This window comes from Lepidochelys kempii, chromosome 3 (assembly GCF_965140285.1).
Source record: "Lepidochelys kempii isolate rLepKem1 chromosome 3, rLepKem1.hap1, whole genome shotgun sequence".
Lineage (NCBI taxonomy): Eukaryota > Metazoa > Chordata > Testudines > Cheloniidae > Lepidochelys > Lepidochelys kempii.
In genome coordinates, this window is record NC_136382.1 from 137316894 (window position 1) to 137336983 (window position 20090).

Here is a 20090-nt window from a genome sequence, read left to right on the forward strand (position 1 = left end):
TGAGGCAATGGGCTGCAAGTGGCTCTATGAGCTCATATTAGTGTCTGAAATGTCATTTGCATTTTCCTTTGCTGTATAAGTACTGTATAGTGGTCTCCCTTTGCCAACAGCTAACACAAAGTGGTAGGAGGTACTACATTATTTCCCTATAGTTAGAATAGGCAAATGTAGGCTTCAAATGGCAATCACACTGATTACTGATTAACTGTTTTGTCATTCCTTTTAGTCACTGAAGATGGTGTTGCTGTCCTTAGCTCCCTCTGCTAAAAGGCTACTCCTGTCTGTTGAATTCAGGCTGGAAACTGATTTATACTTGCCAAATGAGCCAGCAGTTTATTTGCATGAGGTGGTACCACACCTTGTTACATACTGCAGCAAAACATAATCCTGTCACTCTTTTAAAGGTGGGAAAACTGGTTTGAATAATAAAATAATGACCTGTAGAAATATTTGCCCAGCCCTTAAAATGACCCACATGTGAATCTCTAAAGTTACTCAAATTTGAACTTACTTTTTCTGTTCTTCTGCACTCGTTTTGGCTGAAATACAATCTGAGACTATTATAGTTTCAACCTAACAAACAGGGACTTCTAGAAATCTTAAGATGAATAAATTTTTGGAGCAAGAATTCAGGCTGATTTTCTGCCATGACTGTTCTGCATTTTTTCTTTTCTGGAAGGGGGAGGGATTAGTCATATGCTCAACTCAGAACAAAACAAAATGAAGCTAGGCCATGCCCCAAAGAGTTTACAGTCATCGGTCCTGGTCCTCAGTGGGGCTGAGATTCTTCAGCTTCAAGTGAAGCCATCAGCAAGGTGTGAGAAACAGGTGGGAACACTTTCTTGGGGCTGCACTCAGCAGGAGTGCTGCCTGGAATAGTTTGTGTGAAATATTATCGTTATTAACTATTGGAAGGTAAACTAGGAATTCTAAACTCATGAGTTAAAAACATTAATAAAGGGAGTATTTGGAAGTAAATAATTATAGTTAATGTTAATAATTTGGATCTTACATTCTTGGAGTAGGGACTAAAACCCAGGTGTCCCCTCCCCTCCCTGCAGTGAGTGTCCCAGGTACCATGCTACAGAGTCATTCCTATTTGTTCTTTCTCTGGCCCAATGACTATTCAGGTATGCTATCCAAAGTGGAGCAGCTTCAACAGGAGAGACCAAGAGGCACCCACCTTAGAATATAGACTTGTGGTTAGGGCACTCTTCTGAGAGCAGAATGAACTGGATTCAAGTCCTTGCTCTAGATTGTGGATCTGAACATTGGTCTCCTGTATTCTAGGTGAATGCCCTAAACACTGGGCTATTGGCTATAACAGGGGGTGCCTCCGCCTCCATTTTGTGAATGGTGCCTAAATCCCCTTGTGAATCTGTTCCCCCCACCCCCACATACACACACACTAAATGTAATGTTTTGGAGCTGTTAAAACATTTAGGCATTTCCACTTTTTTGTTGTTTGGGCCAAATTCAAAATGTCGACCTGAATCTTCATCATTCAGTGAAAAAGAGTTTTAGTTGGAAAATTTTGCCCAGCTCAAATTACAATTTGTCGATCACTATGGTATCTAAAAGCTTTGCACTCGGTTTTGTTTTTAAATAAGGATTTATATTCTATCTCTTTGTTCCATACAATTTAGCTGACAACCTTAGATGTTACAAGTTTGAGTCCTGGTGCTTTTCTTCGCCTTTACAAGAAGCTTCTCTACCCATCTCATGACTTCTTGACTTCAACAACCTCATTTTAAATTCTAGAGGCATATAATCCTGTGGTCTTTTCCTCCCAGACTCCCAAATTATTTTTAATGCCTATATTATAATTTGTGTAGTGTGAACCTGAATTTTATGTCATCCTTCACTTGAAGCAGGGAGCAGCTTTACATGTGGGAATCCTTCAATAATCATGTTGATTCTTTTTTAAATTAATCTGGGCATTATAATTTAAGATCTGAGGGCAAACGTATTACTTAATGGCTCTGAATCAAGCCCCCTGATTAAAGATGCCTAGAGAAGATTAATGATTGGAGTGAATATATGACCTTATGGAACCTTATAAAACTACTCTGAAAATTTTAATGCAGTTCTAATAAATAGTAATTATTCTTTGCTATCAAATGGGTGATTCCACCTAAGTGACAGGCTCACTTGCATTATAATTGATGCTGTTTTTTATTAAGTTGATTAAAAATATAATTGGATATATGATGAAGCATATGAGGAAGTCATCACTAGGTGATATGTCAGGCTCATAAAGACAATTACATTTTATTATAATAATAATTTCCACTGAGCCTTTTATGTGAGGATATCAAATCACTTTACAATGCTGAGTAAGTCTATATTATTAACCCCCTTTTTAGAGAGAAAATAAGAGACAGAGAGTGAGCCAGATTTTCAAAGATATTTAGGCACCTGGAGATGCAGATAGCCAACCAGTGGGATTTTCAAAAGTGCTTAAGCATGTTAAGCACCTAACTCCCATTGAAAGCAATAGAAATATCCTCATTGATTTCAATAGGGGTTGTATTGGATGCTAAGTCAATGGCAAGGCAAGAACAGAATCCTGTCTTGACTTCCTTGTCCGGGCAATAGCATGAGTATTCAAGAATCTTATTTCCAGATCTTGGTCTAAATTGAATCGTTATAATGTGGCACACAAATCTGGATGCCAAAAGTGTTTGAACTTTCATAAAGTTGAGAGTATTCAGATTTAGCCACTATGAAAAGAGATTACTTTTATGAGCTTCAATTCCAATCTACAGCCAGGATTTTGGCTTTGATGGATCTATCCAAAGAATGAATGGTGACTAAAATCTGCATCTCTAAGGAAAAGAAAGGAACTATCCTCTCTAGGGGCCTAATCACCTCTCTTAGTGTGTGGAAGCTCCAGCTGAATGAAATTCACTCCTGTGTGAAGGTCCAGCATAGCACAAAGCCTAAGTAGTGCTTAAGAGAACTGATCAGAAAATATTTCCTCCCTCCTGAGAAGTTTAACAAAAACAAAAGTTTGTTTTCTTTGACCATTTTCTTTAAAAGTTTTCATGTTGTTGCTGAAAAACTGGAAACCCGAAAACAGAAAATGTTCAGCTGAAAACCATATTTGTGGCTGAATTTTTTTGATTGTTAAAAACTGCAATAATTGATTATTGCCTGAAAATTCAGTTTTTAGGTGTTTGGTTTTTCAATGAAAAACCAAAATATGTTATCAGAAACTGATGTTTCCAGTAGAAATTTCCTTTTAGACAAAAAAAGGTGTTTTTCATTGGATAAACATTTGAAATGAAACATTTTGACCAGCTACCACTTAAGTCCTTATAGAGGAATTTGATTAGTACATAAGTCTTCCTTGAATTCTCTGCACTGGGATATTAATAGAGCCCACTATGAGTATGCTTGCACACATATCTGAATTATGCTTTTATCTTATGGTTATGATCACATTTGACATACAGTAGACTTCAGAAACTGACTTACACTTGCCAGATATTGCTTATGCTTTCAACATAGATTTTCCCCCCTCAATGTAGATGAGTGGACCAAATTATGGAAAAAATAAGGTCTTACAATGTATGAGAAATACAGCTTATAAGTACAGTATAATTTTCTGAATCAATATTATACAGTAGTTGAGCTTTGGTAATTAAGTTTCCACTATTTTTATTTGCTTCTGTTCTTCTTTTTAAAATGTCTATAACGATCTGCAAACTTCAGGCTCTACATAGTTATTCAGAATCCAAGAAGAGTCAATGTTTGTCAAATGTACGAATCAGCTGGTGTCTTTAAACTTGATTATAGTCATCTCTTCTCTTCAGTGATTTTTCTCCTCTTGTACACCCTGACGGGCATTTCATGTTACAAAACAAATCAACAAATAATCTACAATAAGAGCTGGACATAATATGATTTAGACACACATTCTCTGACTTGGTTTATAAATAAAAATGTAACTGCTGATTTCTGGTTTCATGGGTGTAGGTAATATATAGTGGGCCTGATTCTGCTCCCGTAGAAGTCAAATTGAGTTTTAGTGGAAGATATGTGATAGAAAGAAGTGAGGACATTAGTTTCCTTTTAAATAAGGGGAGAGAGGAATCTAGATTATTTGGTGGTATTCAGGATATCAGAAATGGTGTATCAGATTACAAAAATTGTGCACACAGATTAGGGGAGCCCTTTTCAAAAATTGAGGCCAGTACTGTCATATAAAGGCTCAATTTATCTTAAAGGTTTATTTTTCTTGTTCTTAGCATCAAGGTTTCCCAGAAGGCGCAAGTAGTCAAGAAAGACCATCTTGTGGTGGAGCAGGAGTATTTCTGCTGCATTTAGGCAGGATTCATGGATCCGGTGTAAATTGTAGTCTGACATGTCATTATATTGATCCAGCAGCCCCCTCCCAATGTGTGGTTAAAGGAAAGGAAACCACTAGTGAGGCTACTTCAGCTCTGATGATGGATTGGTCACTGTGAAAGAGCTGCGCTGATATTCAGTGGCCTGGTGGAGGATTTCTTCTTCCTTCTCCGTGGAGGAACTCTCCAGTTATACCTGGCTGCTCAAACTGGGTGAAATTCACCTCCTGCAGAAGTGCAAGGCCTATGCCTCAGTTAAGGTTATGTCTACACTAGGAGCTAGGGATCTGATTCCCCCGCTGAGATACACATGCTCGCTCTAGCTCTCATTGAGCTAGGGTGAGTATATACGCTGGTAGTGGCAGCGGAGGCATGTCTAAGCCATACCATGTACAAACCTGCCTGAAACTGGTGGATACACACTCAGCCCAGCACAACCATGCCTTGCTGCCGTGCTACTGCAGCTACACTACTATTTATACCTGTGCTAGTTCTTGAGCAACATGAGTAGATGTACACAAGCAGGGAATCATACCCCTACTGTAGGCATAACCTAAATCCCACCTGAGGGTTTAAACTGAGGATTTAAATAGGGTTTAAGTGGGCTGTTTGCTGGCCCTCTGCCTGATGTGCGATCCTGCAGGGCTAGAATCTGGTACCATGGCAGAGGGGGAAGGGTTCTGGGCCACTGATGCCTCCACATCACCACAGGAGGTTTAAGCTAAACTCCTGCAGGAGGACCCCGTGAGGCTGGGCTCATCAGGAAGTACCGCCCAACAGGACCTGAGTGGGAGCTCCTCACAGCCCACTGATTAGCTGGCACCAATATTTAAGCCAGGAAGCCATGATGGGGAGCTGTCTGAGCAACAGCACAGACTGCCTGTCTATGTCTGCTTCACACCCTGCATGTAAGAGACTTCAGACTCAGTCGTCCATCCCTGCCTGCCTCCTGCTGACTACCTCTTTGTTTACCCTCCGGCCTATCTCAGACTCTGGCCTTCTGGTACCTGACCTGGCCCAACTTCCACTCTGACCACTAGGTCTGACTGCCCACATCCTGGTTGTGACATATGGGGTGAATTTCACTCACTGTGGGCCAATATGAGCTGAACTGCAGTGAAACTGGTGTCCTAAAATAAGACATTTTTAAAATAGTTGGTATAGGTTGAATAGAAAGTGAAAGTTTGACAATCATTGTTAATATAGCTTGGTTTTAATTTCCATGTAAATTAGTTTTAGTACAACCCTAAGGTGCTGTGATGGGGAGTCCACCCTCCCACCAGTTAACCTTATGAGCTGCACCTGGAAGAGAGTCAGGGACTGATGAAGTCTAATTGATGCTGCTGCCAAGCTGGGCAGGAGCAAGCTGAGCTTGTATAAAGCCAGGAAGAGGCTGCAGGGAGAGTGTCTGAAGTTGGTTTTTGGGCACAGAGAGGTGGGTAGGAGGAAACCAAGGGGTGAGCAAAAGTCCTGGATCCTGTTGGAAGGCGTTTACCCAGAGAAGTTGCGGGGAAGAAAGCCTATGTAAAGCAGAGTAGGAAGAAGCCCAGGGAAAGAGCAGTGAGGATTGAGATCATGTAGACCTTGGCTGGAAACCAGAGTAGCAGGTGGGCCTGGGTACCCCTGCCAGCCACTACAAAAGTGGCATAGACTTGGAATTGGCAGGCATAGCAGACTGCCTGATACAGCATCCAGAAGTTTGTCTGGAGGAGCTTTGATACTCTGGAAAGAGGGGATTAATCAGTGACTTGGCTGGAGGGCTGAGCCACAGAGAGCACCCCAAGTCCTGAAAAGTGAGAAGGGCTGTGGGATGAGTGAGCGATGGAGGATGGCACTAGACCGGATGAGAGCTGATCCACAGATCCAGCCCCACAGGGGCCCCCCAGTGGTGAGTGACCCCCCATTACAGGTGCGCGCACACAAAGTGATGGATGGAGTGTGGGAATTTAGATTCAAGGAAATCCCAGAACATCTTTAAGTAATGGTATCCCATGAGAAAGAGGTAAGAAATTAAACAGATTTTCCACTGCAATTTGTTGACAAAATGCAAATGATCTCTGAGCACCAAAGGAAGCAAAGAAGAACTATTCAGAGATGGAATTAAAAAGGAAGTGAAAAGTGGACTGAGCATAATAGATGCTCTACTCTTTCAGGTATACAGACTCGTTCACTTGGACACATTTCAGCACCTGCCTTGTCCAAGTGGCGCTGTATTGTTCTGTTCCATATGGTAGCAAAGGCAAAGAAACACAGTGGGCTGTTCATTAACCTCATTTGGCATGGCAACCACAGCCCAAGATGCTGCTGAATGAGTGATTCATACACTGGCAAAATGGAGGTCATGAAGCACTGCTTCACTGGCTTCATTACACTTCTTTGTAATCATATACATTTATTTAGAAGAATCTGATGGCATGGAGCACATTCCTGGTGCCTACATTTGAAAGCTTCACAGACATTATAATAAAACACCTGTTAGAATGCAAATCATTTTTGTAAAGCAGCAATCAATCTCTATAAATTTCCCATTGGCTCAAATTGTCACTGCTATTTAATAATTTATTGTAAATATTCACAATACTGGTTTAATTCCTTAGACATTCATGTACAGGTGGAGAGCACAGCCATTGGCAAGACAAGAACATAATTTGGAGATGTACATCTAGGTCCCTATTTTCCAAAAGAAATAAGCAGCTTTCTTTGCTTAAATGGAATATAAAAAGATACTCATGTTTTTCTATATTAAACTTTGCATTTTGCAACAGCTGGTGAGTGACATGCATTGAATTTCAGCAGTCAGGTGAGAGGAGTCAGGCTGTTGGAAGGTATGGTCCAATTTGCATGCAATTTTATGTGTAAGGTTATTTTGACTCTAATCACAATACTTGGCACTCAACTAGCCTTTCATTTGTAGATTTAAAAGCACTTTATAAAATGGGTAAGTATCTTATCTTCACTTCATACTTGGAAAAACTAAGGTGATGAAGGGTAAGAGATTTGCCCAAGGTAACACAATAAAAGAGTTGGAGAGTCAAGGATAAAAATCAAGTTATCCTTCTGTGACACTAAGTGCCCCTGTATTCACACCCTACACACTATTATAATAATTCTTGCCCATTTTCACCTGATAACTAATAACTCAATGATAATTAATATTCTTTCATGATGTATGTATGTGATGTGTATTAAGAGTTATGAATATATGCTGGAATTATCAATAAGGTGTGTGTAAATCAAGTATGTCAGGGGGAGTTGTTAAATAGGTCTATCTTAGACAAAGGAATGTGTCTTTGATTCTCTGACCTGCCCAATATTCAGGCAAAGACAATGAAGGTCTGTATTTACATATAAGCAGAAACAGGACTATCAAGACAGCAAGGGAAGGAGATGACAGGAAGTAGAACAATTTGCCTTTCAGCAAACAAGTGGGGGAAGAAAAAACATGGAGCTTTCTTCACCACCAGACTCCATGTCTCCTTCGTCACAGTTTGAATGAACTTGACTTTAAGGGGTAAACCTCAGAAGAATCCATTTCAAAGGTTTACTGGTCTATGAAGATGGGGGCCGAACTTCAAGTGATAAGCAATTGAATCAAATGATCGTATATAATATTGTTGTATTATAAGAGTGCATAAGTGAGGTTTTTTTTTTACTGAAAGCTAATGACAACAGGTAATTAATATAGTGAAATGTATGGATTAACATTCTATAATGAATTCTGGATACTCATTGATATTAGGCTGTACAGTCCGCCCAGACAGTAAGAGATGTCACGGCTATCTTCTTGTCTTTTACGTAAAATAAGCATGGTGGAATCAGGAAAAAACTGGAAGCCCCATTTGCATAGAAATCATACAGGAAGATGGGAAACCCACAAGAAGGGAAGAAATGCGTGAGGCCATCCTGCCTCTTGAAACAAGTTCATTGAACATTGGAAGGTATAAACTAGGACAGAAGCAATCTTTGGCATCCTTCAGTAGATAGACACAAGGTTCAGAGCCCTTGCCTTCAGTTCCCAGAGACATCAACCCCTTCTTGGTTGAATATAGGTGAGAGACCTGCTTAGGCAAAGATTGTACCTTACTAGATTAAGTTTTAGAATTCTAGAAGTGTATTTTGTTTTGTTGTAACTCTTTGTATCTTCATTCCTTATACTTGAACTCATTTAATCCTATGTAAGTTTTGTTAATAAATTTATTTCATTTTTACCAATTCTGTGTTTGAAGGGAATTCTGTATTTACTCCCAGTCAAGTTAATAAACTGTGATGTGGCTTTTATATCTTTACAGGAGCAACACACCTTATTTCTCTGAGCTGTCCAGGAAAGGGCTGGACCCTTCAGGGCACACAGTTCTGGGGAAATTTGGGACTGGGAGTGTGTTGGGGTCATCTTGATGGTTGTAACCCAGGCTGGTGGGAGCCAGATGGTGACTGGTGTGTTGCTGGCAGGCTGCTGGGTTAGAGCTGCTGAATCAGGGCTGCAACTATATACAGATTCAGGGTGTGACCTGCATGTCTGTAGGCTGGTTATGAGTAGCCCATTTTGGGAGCTACAACAGCAAAGCATTGTGAGGCACCCAAGGTTACAGGGCAGATGTTGTCATCCCCTCAGTGGTCTGGATTGCACCCTAGAATGTGACACCTTCCTGATCCATCTGAATACCCTACATTTCTTTTACACTTTGCTCCTATAATGACAATGTTATTGTTGTGTAAAGTATAAAGCCTATTTAAATAAGTGTGTGTGTGTGTATTTATTTTCCAAGATAGATGTATCAAAACACACCACCATGCACATTGTAACTCAGACATGGGATCAAACTGAGCTCTGACTACAACCACCTGGAGGTCAATAAGATCACATGGGATATACATCAAAATAAACATGGGGTTTGTATCAGAAGAACTGATGAGTGCAGTAGTACCATATATCCATACATTGGATTCTTGGCTGTCATAAAAGACCCACGGTGAAATCTCTGCAAACTTAGGTCTAAAGTATACCTCACCAGGTCACTAGATGGAGCAACTGTGTTTTGGTCGAGGGCAAATGCAACTCTTGTGTGGTTAAGCTTTGTTTTATTTGTGGCACATTAGTTGGATATAATTATGTTAACATAAAATGGTTTAGGATTTAGTTCTTTATCCCTCTGTCTGTTTAAAAGTTTGTCTTTGTCAAGGTTCCTCCCCCACTCTGAACTCTAGGGTACAGATGTGGGGACCTGCATGAAAACCTCCTAAGCTTACTTTCACCAGCTTAGGTTAAAACTTCCCCAAGGTACAAATTAATTTTATCCCTTGTCCCTGGATCTCCACTGGCACCACCAAACTCTAACTGAGTTTACTGGGAAACGTAGTTTGGACACGTCTTTCCCCCCAAAATCCTCCCAACCCTTGCACCCCACTTCCTGGGGAAGGTTTTGTAAAAATCCTCACCAATTTGCATAGGTGACCACAGACCCAAACCCTTGCATCTGAGAACAATGAAAAAGCATTCAGTTTTCTTACAAGAAGAATTTTAATAGAAGTAAAGAAATCCCCTCTGTAAAATCAGGATGGTAGATACCTTACAGGGTAATTAGATTCAAAACATAGAGAATCCCTCTAGGCAAAACCTTAAGTTACAAAAAAGACACACAGACAGGAATATTCATTCTATTCAGCACAGTTCTTTTCTCAGCCATTTAAAGAAATCATAATCTAACACATACCTAGCTAGATTACTTACTAAAAGTTCTAAGACTCCATTCCTGTTCTATCCCCGGCAAAAGCATCACCCAGACAGACACAGACCCTTTGTTTCTCTCCCTCCTCCCAGCTTTTGAAAGTATCTTGTCTCCTCATTGGTCATTTTGGTCAGGTGCCAGCGAGGTTACCTTTAGCTTCTTAACCCTTTACAGGTGAGAGGATTTTTTCCTGTGGCCAGGAGGGATTTTAAAGGGGTTTACCCTTCCCTTTAGATTTATGACAGTCTTACATAAGTATAAACAAGAAGAGAACATTTACTATCTATGATATCGGAAAGTGAAACCAGAGCATGAACCAATAAGAAGATTTGAAAAGGAATGATTAACAACACATAACCAGAAACTAAGTCTAGTAAGCAAAATCCAAGAGAGGCGAAGAGCAGAGTCCATTATGCACAGCTTTCAGATTCTCAATTACTGTATTTGGCAAGTAAGTATTATGACAATAGATGCCCTAGACACACCCAGGATCGAGTTGTTTACAAGCTAATCAGAATAATTGCCTGTGTACCCCTCATTTACATACAGAGGGTAAAACTTTTGGAGCTGAGAAGAACTGCAGGATTCAGGAACTGGAGAACTCTAGGCATGCTAAGTCCAGAAACTTGGGAGTACTAAAAACTGGAAGATTCTAGATACAGAGTGGCGACTACAAAGAAAACTAAGGAAACTTATGAAAAGCTGGAAATGTAAAGATGGGACCGTATTATAAACTTAGACTGACTGCAGTTGCTTTGATTAAGCGGTAATATATCTTCGTCATATTTCTTTGAGAGGATCAAGGAATGAGTTTCATGTCTGCTAGAAGTCTCTTGTCAATTCTTTCTTATGTGCACTCTGTATTCAAGCTAGTTTATGAATAAGGGTGATCCAGGTCTTGTCGGGTTTGGGATTGTTTGGTGTCTGACTTCTAAAGCTCAGTGACGCTCTTCAGTCTTTCCTCACAAAGCCAAATTTAGATATTTTCTTAAATGAGTTCATCTATATTGTAGATTGGTGTGAATGGGTTTACTCACAGCTGGCATCTACTTTTGGCCAGGCATGTCATAGGCTCTCTCTCCCCACTGGGTGTCTCTTGCCAACGGTCACTCTGACTGTGTGATGACCAGCCTCTTCCTGTGACTTGGCTCTCCAGCCAGTTCATTTTAAAGACTCTCCCCTTTCAGAATAATCCACAAACATAAAAGCAAGGGGAATTAACACAAATAAACTGTGTGACACATGGCTAGAAAGGGTTAAACATCCTGCAAAATAAATAACCCTCAAAAGACATGTGGGGAGATAATGTTTGTGTTTCTGTGTATTTACATATGTATGAGTAGGGTGGACAATGGAATCAACAGTCACTGTCTATGCTGTATTCTGATAATTTAGGGATCAAAGAAGATCCTAGCATTTAAATGAATTGTAAACATGGGATATCTCAGTATTCATCTCTCTTTGAAATGTACTGTGAATGGTGGAGGAAAAAGCAAACTGCCTTATGTTAATTCGTATAGCTAAGTACTGGTGATAGACCTCCTTCAAAGTCATTCTAATTATCTTTTGTTCCCTGAGAAACGCCAACTTGTTAAAAGACATGAAATTGTATAAAGGATCCTTGGGTCCTGATTCTGTCATCTCAGATCTGTTTATGCTTCATCAGGGGAAGTTTGAGTCACTAGACTGAGGTCCCAGTTATGCTGGTATGCCCTGAATATGAGATTTGGACACTGGACTATAAACTATGTACTATTTCTGAAAGAACTCTTTGCAACTACGAAGTTCACCATCTCTGCTATGAATCTGCACCCCAATGAATTGAACTCATGTCTGTATGTACAATGATCTTTTAACCATACTCTCTCTCTTGTTTTTTTAATAAATTTTAGTTCAGTTAATAAGAATTGGCTGTAGCATGTATCTGAGTAAGATCTGAAACATTCATTAATTTGGGAGGTAATGTGTCTGATCCCTTGGGATTGGTAGAACCTTTTCTTTTATACAGGGGTGAAAGTAACTTAAAGGATTTACCGGTACTCCGGACTCCTGATGAGGGGGCGGGGCCTCAACCGGAAGAGGCGGGGCCTTTAAATCCCCAGGCACTTTAAATCAGGATTTAAAGGGCCTGGGGCTAGGGCTGTGGGAGCAGCAGCTGGGAGCCCCTGGCCTTTTAAATCATCTTCTGAGCTCCCAGCTGCAGAGGCAACTGAGAGCCCTGGGATTTGGGGGTGATTTAAAGGGGTCTATTTAAAGGGCCTGGGGCCACCGCTACCGCCCCAGCCCTTTAACTTGCCACTGGAGCCCCACTGCCACTACCCCAGGGCTCTGGCAACAAGGCTCTGGGGACAATTTAAAGGGCCCAGGCCAGATTAACTTTTTGTGGGCCTGGCGCCAAACATATTTGAGGGCCCCCCTGGGGAAAGAAGAGGCCAGGGCCAAGAGCGCAGTGAGGCATGGGGGGAGAATTAGTTCCTGCTGACTGGAGCAAGGCAGGGGCTGGGGACAAAAACACAGTGGGGCAGGAGCTAGAGTTGGCCATGGAGCAAGGGAGGGGCTGGGGGTAAACTGCAAGGGCAGCAGGGCTGGGGAGGGGATAAACAGGATCCCCCCCACACCCCTGCCCACACAGAGCGGGTACCTACCTTCTCCCTGGTTCTAGCCCATTCTCTTTGTCTCTCTCTGCACCAAGCTGAGGGTGGGGGTGCACTGAGAACAGGGCTGGGGATGCAGGGTCTGGGAGGGAGTTAGGGTGCAGAAGCAGGCTGGGGGTTGGGGTGCAGGATCTGTCCAGGAGCTAGAATGAGGGAGGGGGCTCAGGGTTGGGACAGGAGGTTGGGGTGTGGAGCGCCTACCTGGGGCAGCTCCCATTCGGTGCAAGGGGTGCAGGTGGGTATGTGGGGTGGGGACGTTGCAGGAGCTCCCGTTTGGTGCTCAGGGTGGGGGTGGGGATGTGGGGGGGTGCAGGAGTCAGGGCAGAGGGCTGGGGGTGTGGCTGGGGTCGTGGACGTGTGAGGGGGGTGCAGGAGTCAGGGCAGAGGGCTGCGGGTGTGGACTGGGGTCGCTCCCAGCTCCCTGCCCTGAGCGGCTCACAGCAGGGGGCTGGAGGGGGTATACCCTGATTCCCGCCCTTCCCCAAGGCCCCGCCCCCACCTTTCACACTAGAGCTTTTTACAGTGGATAGAAGAAAGAGATTTACTGCTTTTGATAGCATATTTTATTATGCAGATAAGCTTTTAAAACTCCCGTTTCCCTTACTGAGAAGTTCAATATGTCACAGAAGATGGGGGAAAACAAACAATACAATAGTAGAAAAATGAAGATAACATCATAAGACTCCCAGAAATCAGTCAGTTCCTTGGCTTTCACTACTAAATATGCAAACTTCATATTAAGTTAAGGCTTTTAGATTCCACTTCAGGAGTAAGGCAGTGTGGAGAGGCACCACCCTTGGAGGAGCATTGGGAAAGAAAGAGGTGTGTCCCTGTTTATATTTCCTCCACTGCTTACCTCTTGCATTTTTCAAATGCAGCTTATTTCCCTTAGTTTTGGACTTTAACATCTCTGCTGGTTGACATGTGGAGACGCCACAACCTTCCTATCCAATTGCTGCAATATGGACATATTCGATGTGCAGCCCCTGTTTTAAGACCCTTACCTCCACTTGGTGCTGCAATTTAGATAGCCCTAATATGTCCATACTCATCTGGATGGCCATATTGGGTATGTCTATACTGCAATTAAACACTCGTGGCTGGCCTGCATCCGCTGACTTGGTCTCATGGAGCTTGGGCTATGTGGCTCTTTAACTGTGGTGTAGACATTTGGGGAAGGACCAGAGCCTGGGATCTGAGAGCTAACCCCATCACAGGGTCCCAGAGGCCAGGCTCCAAACTGAGTCTGAGTCTGAACCTTGCATAGCCCATGAAACACCACGAGAGATACCATTTATACATGTATTGACAATGGTGGAGGTAGATATGTTTTTGATTATTCGATGGTGATTTCCTGTACACAGGGTGGACTATGGTGCATTATTATCTGCTTGGTGAGCCCCTGACAAGTCTCACAATCCTGCAGTGATGTGAACAATATAGGGATGCCCATAACGGCAGGTGAAGAGACAATTAAAAAAATCTGAATAATTTGTGGGCCATCAAACATCCTTATGTGTCTTTTGGATGAAACATACAACTTGTTCACATTAGGTAATTAAAAATATTAATGCTTTTTTTTTATTGTAGGAATAGAAGTATGAACACTGGTGTCCTGCCAAATTCCAATCTGGGTAATTGTGTTTCCCTAAAGACCTTGTATTTCAGGCCCTTATGCAAGAAGGGAACCTATTCAGGACAGCATTTCTGTTCTGTTCTATGCAGGTGCTTATATCATGCTCATCACTCTAATATCTGAGAGCCTTCCAGTAGTGTATTAAACAACATGACTACCTATTTGTCATTCTCATGGAGCTGTTAATTATCTCATAGCATTCCCCACCTCCAACCGAAAGCCTAAGGTGTACCATATTAATTCTCTAAAGCCCTTTTATTCCAGAGAATTAAAGGTTTGTCAGTTTACAGCCCAGGGAGGAGATGACGCTGAGTGGCCTGAAGGTGTCTACTACGAAGTGAAAAGTGTGGGTGGCGTGGAAGAGGTGATCCTCTCCATGACCCTTGGGTGTATGCAGTGACAGCAGATCAAGGAGCTGTGCTCTAGCTACGTGTCGACGTTCTCAGCCACCCCAGGACTGATTGAATGGGCATACCACTTCATTGACACAGGTAATGCTTACCCAATTAAAGTCCAACCTTACCGGGTGTCTCCTCAAGCTAAAACTGCTATAGAATGGGAGATCCAAGATATGGTACAGATGGGTGTAATCCGCCCCTCTGGCAGTGCATGGGCATCTCCAGTAGTTCTAGTTCCCAAACCAGATGGGGAAATACGTTTTTGCGTGGACTACCGTAAACTAAATGCTGTAACTCGCCCAGACAACTATCCAATGCCATGCACAGATGAACTATTAGAGAAACTGGGATGGGCCCAGTTCATCTCTACCTTGGACTTAACCAAGGGGTACTGGCAGGTACCGCTAGATGAATCCGCCAAGGAAAGGTCAGCCTTCACCACACATCTCGGGCTGTATGAATTTAATGTACTCCCTTTTGGGCTGCGAAATGCACCCGCCACCTTCCAAAGACTTGTAGATGGTCTCCTAGCGGGATTAGGAGAATATGCAGTCACCTACCTTGACAATGTGGCCATATTTTTGGATTTCTGGGCAGAACATCTACAAAAAGTCTTTGAGCGCATAAGGGAGGCAGGACTAACTGTTAAGGCTAAAAAGTGTCAAATAGGCCTAAACAGAGTGACTTACCTTGGACACCAGGTGGGTCAAGGAACTATCAGCCCCCTACAGGCCAAAGTGGATACTATCCAAAAGTGGCCTGTCCTAAGGTCAAAGAAACAGGTTCAATCCTTCTTAGGCTTGGCCGGTCATTACAGACGATTTGTACCGCAATACAGCCAAATCGCCGCCCCACTGACAGACCTAACCAAAAAGAAACAGCCAAATGCCGTTCAGTGGACCAAAAAGTGTCAGAAGACCTTTAACCAGCTTAAAGCGACACTCATGTCTGACCCTGTACTAAGGGCCCCAGACTTTGACAATCCGTTCCTAGTAACCACAGATGCGTCCGAGCGTGGTGTGGGAGCAGTTTTAATGCAGAAAGGACCAGATCAAGAATTCCACCCTGTAGTGTTTCTCAGCAAAAAACTGTCTGAGAGGGAAAGCAACTTGTCAGTCAGTGAAAAAGAATGTTACGCCATTGTCTACGCTCTGGAAAAGCTACGCCCATATGTTTAGGGACGGCGTTTCCACCTGCAAACCGACCATGCCGCACTACAGTGGCTTCATATCGCCACGGGAAATAACAAAAAACTTATTCGGTGGAGTTTATCTCTCCAAGATTTTGATTTCGACATCCAACACATCTCAGGAGCTTCTAACAAAGTGGCTGATGCACTCTCCCATGAAAGTTTCCCAGAATCAACTGGTTAAAATGTCCTTGAGGTGGAAAATATTGTTAGTCTTTATGTACTTGGTAGTATATTTAGAGGTGCATGTGTCTTATTAACTCTGTTTTTTCTTAGAGCTCCAGGAAGAAATCCCAGCCAGTGTTTCACCCTAGCTCTGATTTGGGGGGCGTGTCATAAATATAAAGGGAAGGGTGAACCCCTTTAAAATCCCTCCTGGCCAGAGGAAAAATCCTCTCACCTGTAAAGGGTTAAGAAGCTAGGATAACCTCGCTGGCACCTGACCAAAATGACCAATGAGGAGACAAGATACTTTCAAAAACTAGGGGAGGAAAAAACAAAGGGTCTGTCTGTGTGATGCTTTTGCCGGGGACAGAACAGGAATGGAGTCTTAGAATTTAGTAAGCAATCTAGCTAGGTATACTTTAGATTATGATTTCTTTAAATGGCCGAGAAAATAAGCTGTGCTGAATAGAATGAATATTCCTGTCCGTGTGTCTTTTTGTAACTTAAGGTTTTGCCTAGAGAGATTCTCTATGTTTTGAATCTAATTACCCTGTAAGGTATTTACCATCCTGATTTTACAGAGGTGATTATTTTTACTGTTTCTTCTATTAAAATGTTTCTTTTCAAGAACTGAATGCTTTTTTCATTGTTCTAAGATCCAAGGGTTTGGGTCTGTGCTCACCTATGCAAATTGGTGAGGATTTTTACCAAACCTTCCCCAGAAAGTGGGGTGCAAGGGTTGGGAGGATTTTGGGGGGAAAGACGTTTCCAAACAACGTTTTCCCAATAAACTCAGATAAACGTTTGGTGGTGGCAGTGGAAGTCCAAGGGCAAAGGGTAAAATAGTTTGTACCTTGGGGAAGTTTTAACCTAAGCTGGTAAAAGTAAGCTTGGGGGGTTTTCATGCAGGTCCCTATATCTGTACCCTAGAGTTCAGAGTGGGAAAGGAACCTTGACAGTCATGTATTGATTGTTCGCTCCTCTGGTCCCCATGGGTGAAGCATGTGCGGTGGAATGTCTTGTTTTAGTAGGGTGTTTATATACTCTTCCTCTATGGTTATGTTAGAGATGTCAAGGTCAAAAAAAATGCACCTTGCACCTGGAGCTGAAAGATGGTGAGATTTGTGATGGTCCTTAGTTTCTGGGGGAATTCATTCCACAATCATAGACCAGCCCCTGAGAAAATTCTGTCTCCTGCCCAGAGGGGCATAAACACATGCTTCACTCTACACCCTCACCCCACCAACTAATCCTAGCCATACAATACAACCCAGTACATCAACACCAGCCACAGCACTCCCACCCTTTTCAAAAGCATGTTATCATCATGCTTTTCTCTCCCCTCTTTCTGAGTAACTTTTATATGGTGCACATTTTCATGAATTTGATGTTGGCTCCTGGTATGTGTGTGATCCTAAGTTTTGCCAACTCAGACTGTCAAATAGATTTTTGAGAGTTTTATTGCCAGTAAGACAATTCTGAAAAAATGTTTTAAAGCTTCATTCTCATTTATTCTGAAGTCTCTTTACACAGTTCTGGCAGTGTGAATTGGATGTAAATTACCCCCTGTAAGGCCCCTTTATATTGTCAAATAAGAATCAGACTTCTCCTGTCTGTCTTTCTGCAAATGAAATTCTAAATGTATTAAGGTTTGTAGTTCTCTGCGATGCATTGAGGGTATTTCATACCAAGAAAATTAATCATCACATGAAAATATTTTTTTTATTCTTCCCTTTCAAATATTCTTGAACTAAAAAAAAAAGATGGATGTTTTTCATTTAATAATCGGATAATTTGATATCACATTGTTATGTATTTTATCAGCTGGAGAGTTAGAGTCCAGCTTCAGCAATGTTTTCCCAATATTAATCCATTATTTTGGAATGCAAAATGGTTTGTTACGGTCCCTATAATAATGATACTTGTGCGGTTCGGTCGTTCATCATCAGTGCTTTGCTGTAAATCACAGAGTTGTGCTGCAAACTCTTTCTAGTGGGTAATTGCCCCATCAGCACTTTTTTTTTCAGTTGAAAAGTAACGGTTGCCGGCTGAATAAATCAATGATGATCACAGAAAGGATTTTTAAAAACCTTATGCGAGTGCATGCCAGTTATTTTCATTTTATTAGACGAGTAATAGTAATTTGCAGTACTACCATGTTTGAATGACACAACTTCCCTTACTTTTAGGTCTCAAACAATTTGGAGCCCAGTTCTAAAGTCCTTAGGTAAAATTCAGGTCAGAAAGTTGAGTGTCAGCTATGCAACTGGAACTCTGTGGGTGGACCCTTTAGACTGCATTAAGCTCCATATAAGTCATCCTCCTCATCTTCCTTGGTCTATCCTCTGCTTTAGATGCAGTTGGATCATCCTCTCCTTATTGACATCTTGTCTTCACAGGGTTTTGGAAGACTGTCCTCTTGATTTATCTCTTCTCTTTTTGATTATTCCCATTTCCTTCTTCCTCCACTCTCTTCCACTCTCTGTAGTTGTACCCAGGATCTGTCCTTGGTCCTTTGCTCATCCTCTTCTCCACCTTGTCTCTGGCAATCTCATTAGCACATGGGGCTTCAGCTATGTCTTCTATGCTGATGAATCACAAATTGATCTCTCCAGCACTGAGCTGTCTACTTGCATCTAACCCTGTATCTTAGTGTGTCTCTCTGGTATCCCCTCTTGCATGCTTTGTTATCAACTTTTGTTTTACATGGGCAGACCAGATCCTCCCCAGCCTCCTCCTCCTCCTCTCTTTATTACTGTTGACAACACCACTAATTTCCCTATCACTGTCTTACGCCAGTCTTCTGGGAGTTACCTTTGGCTCCTCCCTATTCCTGGCTCCACACATCCAGGCCATATCTAAATCCTGCTACCTTTTCCCCCTCAAGATCTCCAGAGTCCATCTTCTTTTCCCCCATCCTCACAGCCAAATCTCATTTATCTCATTTAGGCCCTCATCATATTCTTTATATCATCTGCTATTACAACATCTTGCTCCCCTGCCTCCCACACATACCCTTTGTCCCCTTAAGTCCATTCTAATTGTAACTACTAAAGTAATTTTCCTTGCTCATCAGTTTGATTATTTAAATCCATCCAATGACTCTATCCACATCGTATCAGAACTTCTTTGCCCACAGGCTCAAAAGGTGGTTCGACATTATGAAGCTGAGTACCACAGCACATAACTTTTAGCTGTCTGGAAAATCACTGTGATTCACAAATCCTGGGTTTGGAACCTAAGTCTCTATACAATGAATGGGAAGAGATAGGAACCTTATACTGAGATTCACAAAAAGCAGCATGCTAGGTGGGGAGCCAATGGGAGACACTGATGAAAGGGCTGTGTGCTAAGACCCACCTGTCTAATGAATATAGATGCCTATCTCGGCTTGTGAGTCACAGTCAGGAGCCCTCTTTAGAGTTCGGTGCCTATGCTGTTCTGCAGCAAGCTGGAAGAAGTGGTGCTGGTGGTGTCCACCTTAAAACTTTTAGCCCAGAGGTCAGAGCATTTGCCTGGGTTGTGGGAGACCAAGCTTCAATTTCTGTCCCATCCAAAGTCAGGGAGAGGATTTGAACAGGGCTCTTCCAATTCTCAGGGGAATGTAATAAATGGATGTGGGGCTTGTTGAGGCTTTTGCACTGTGAATAAACAATGAAAGAGTGATTGGAGCAGGGGAGACTAGACCCAGGGTCTCCTACCTCCCAGTGGGTGCCTGAATCACTGGACTGCAGAGTCATTCTCTCTCTCTGAATGAATGACTATTTAAGTATTTTTTTCCACAGTGGAATAGTCATTGGGCCAGAGTGGGAGGGAGTGAGAATAAATGGCTCTGTAGTCCAATAGTTTGGGCACCTCTGAGCATGCCTACTGGATCAGGCCCCACAGCCACTTAGGCAACCAAATGCCTGGTTTGTGAATCACTCCGGGGTTCTGGTAGGAGATAGGCACCTGAGTGCTTAGAGGGAGA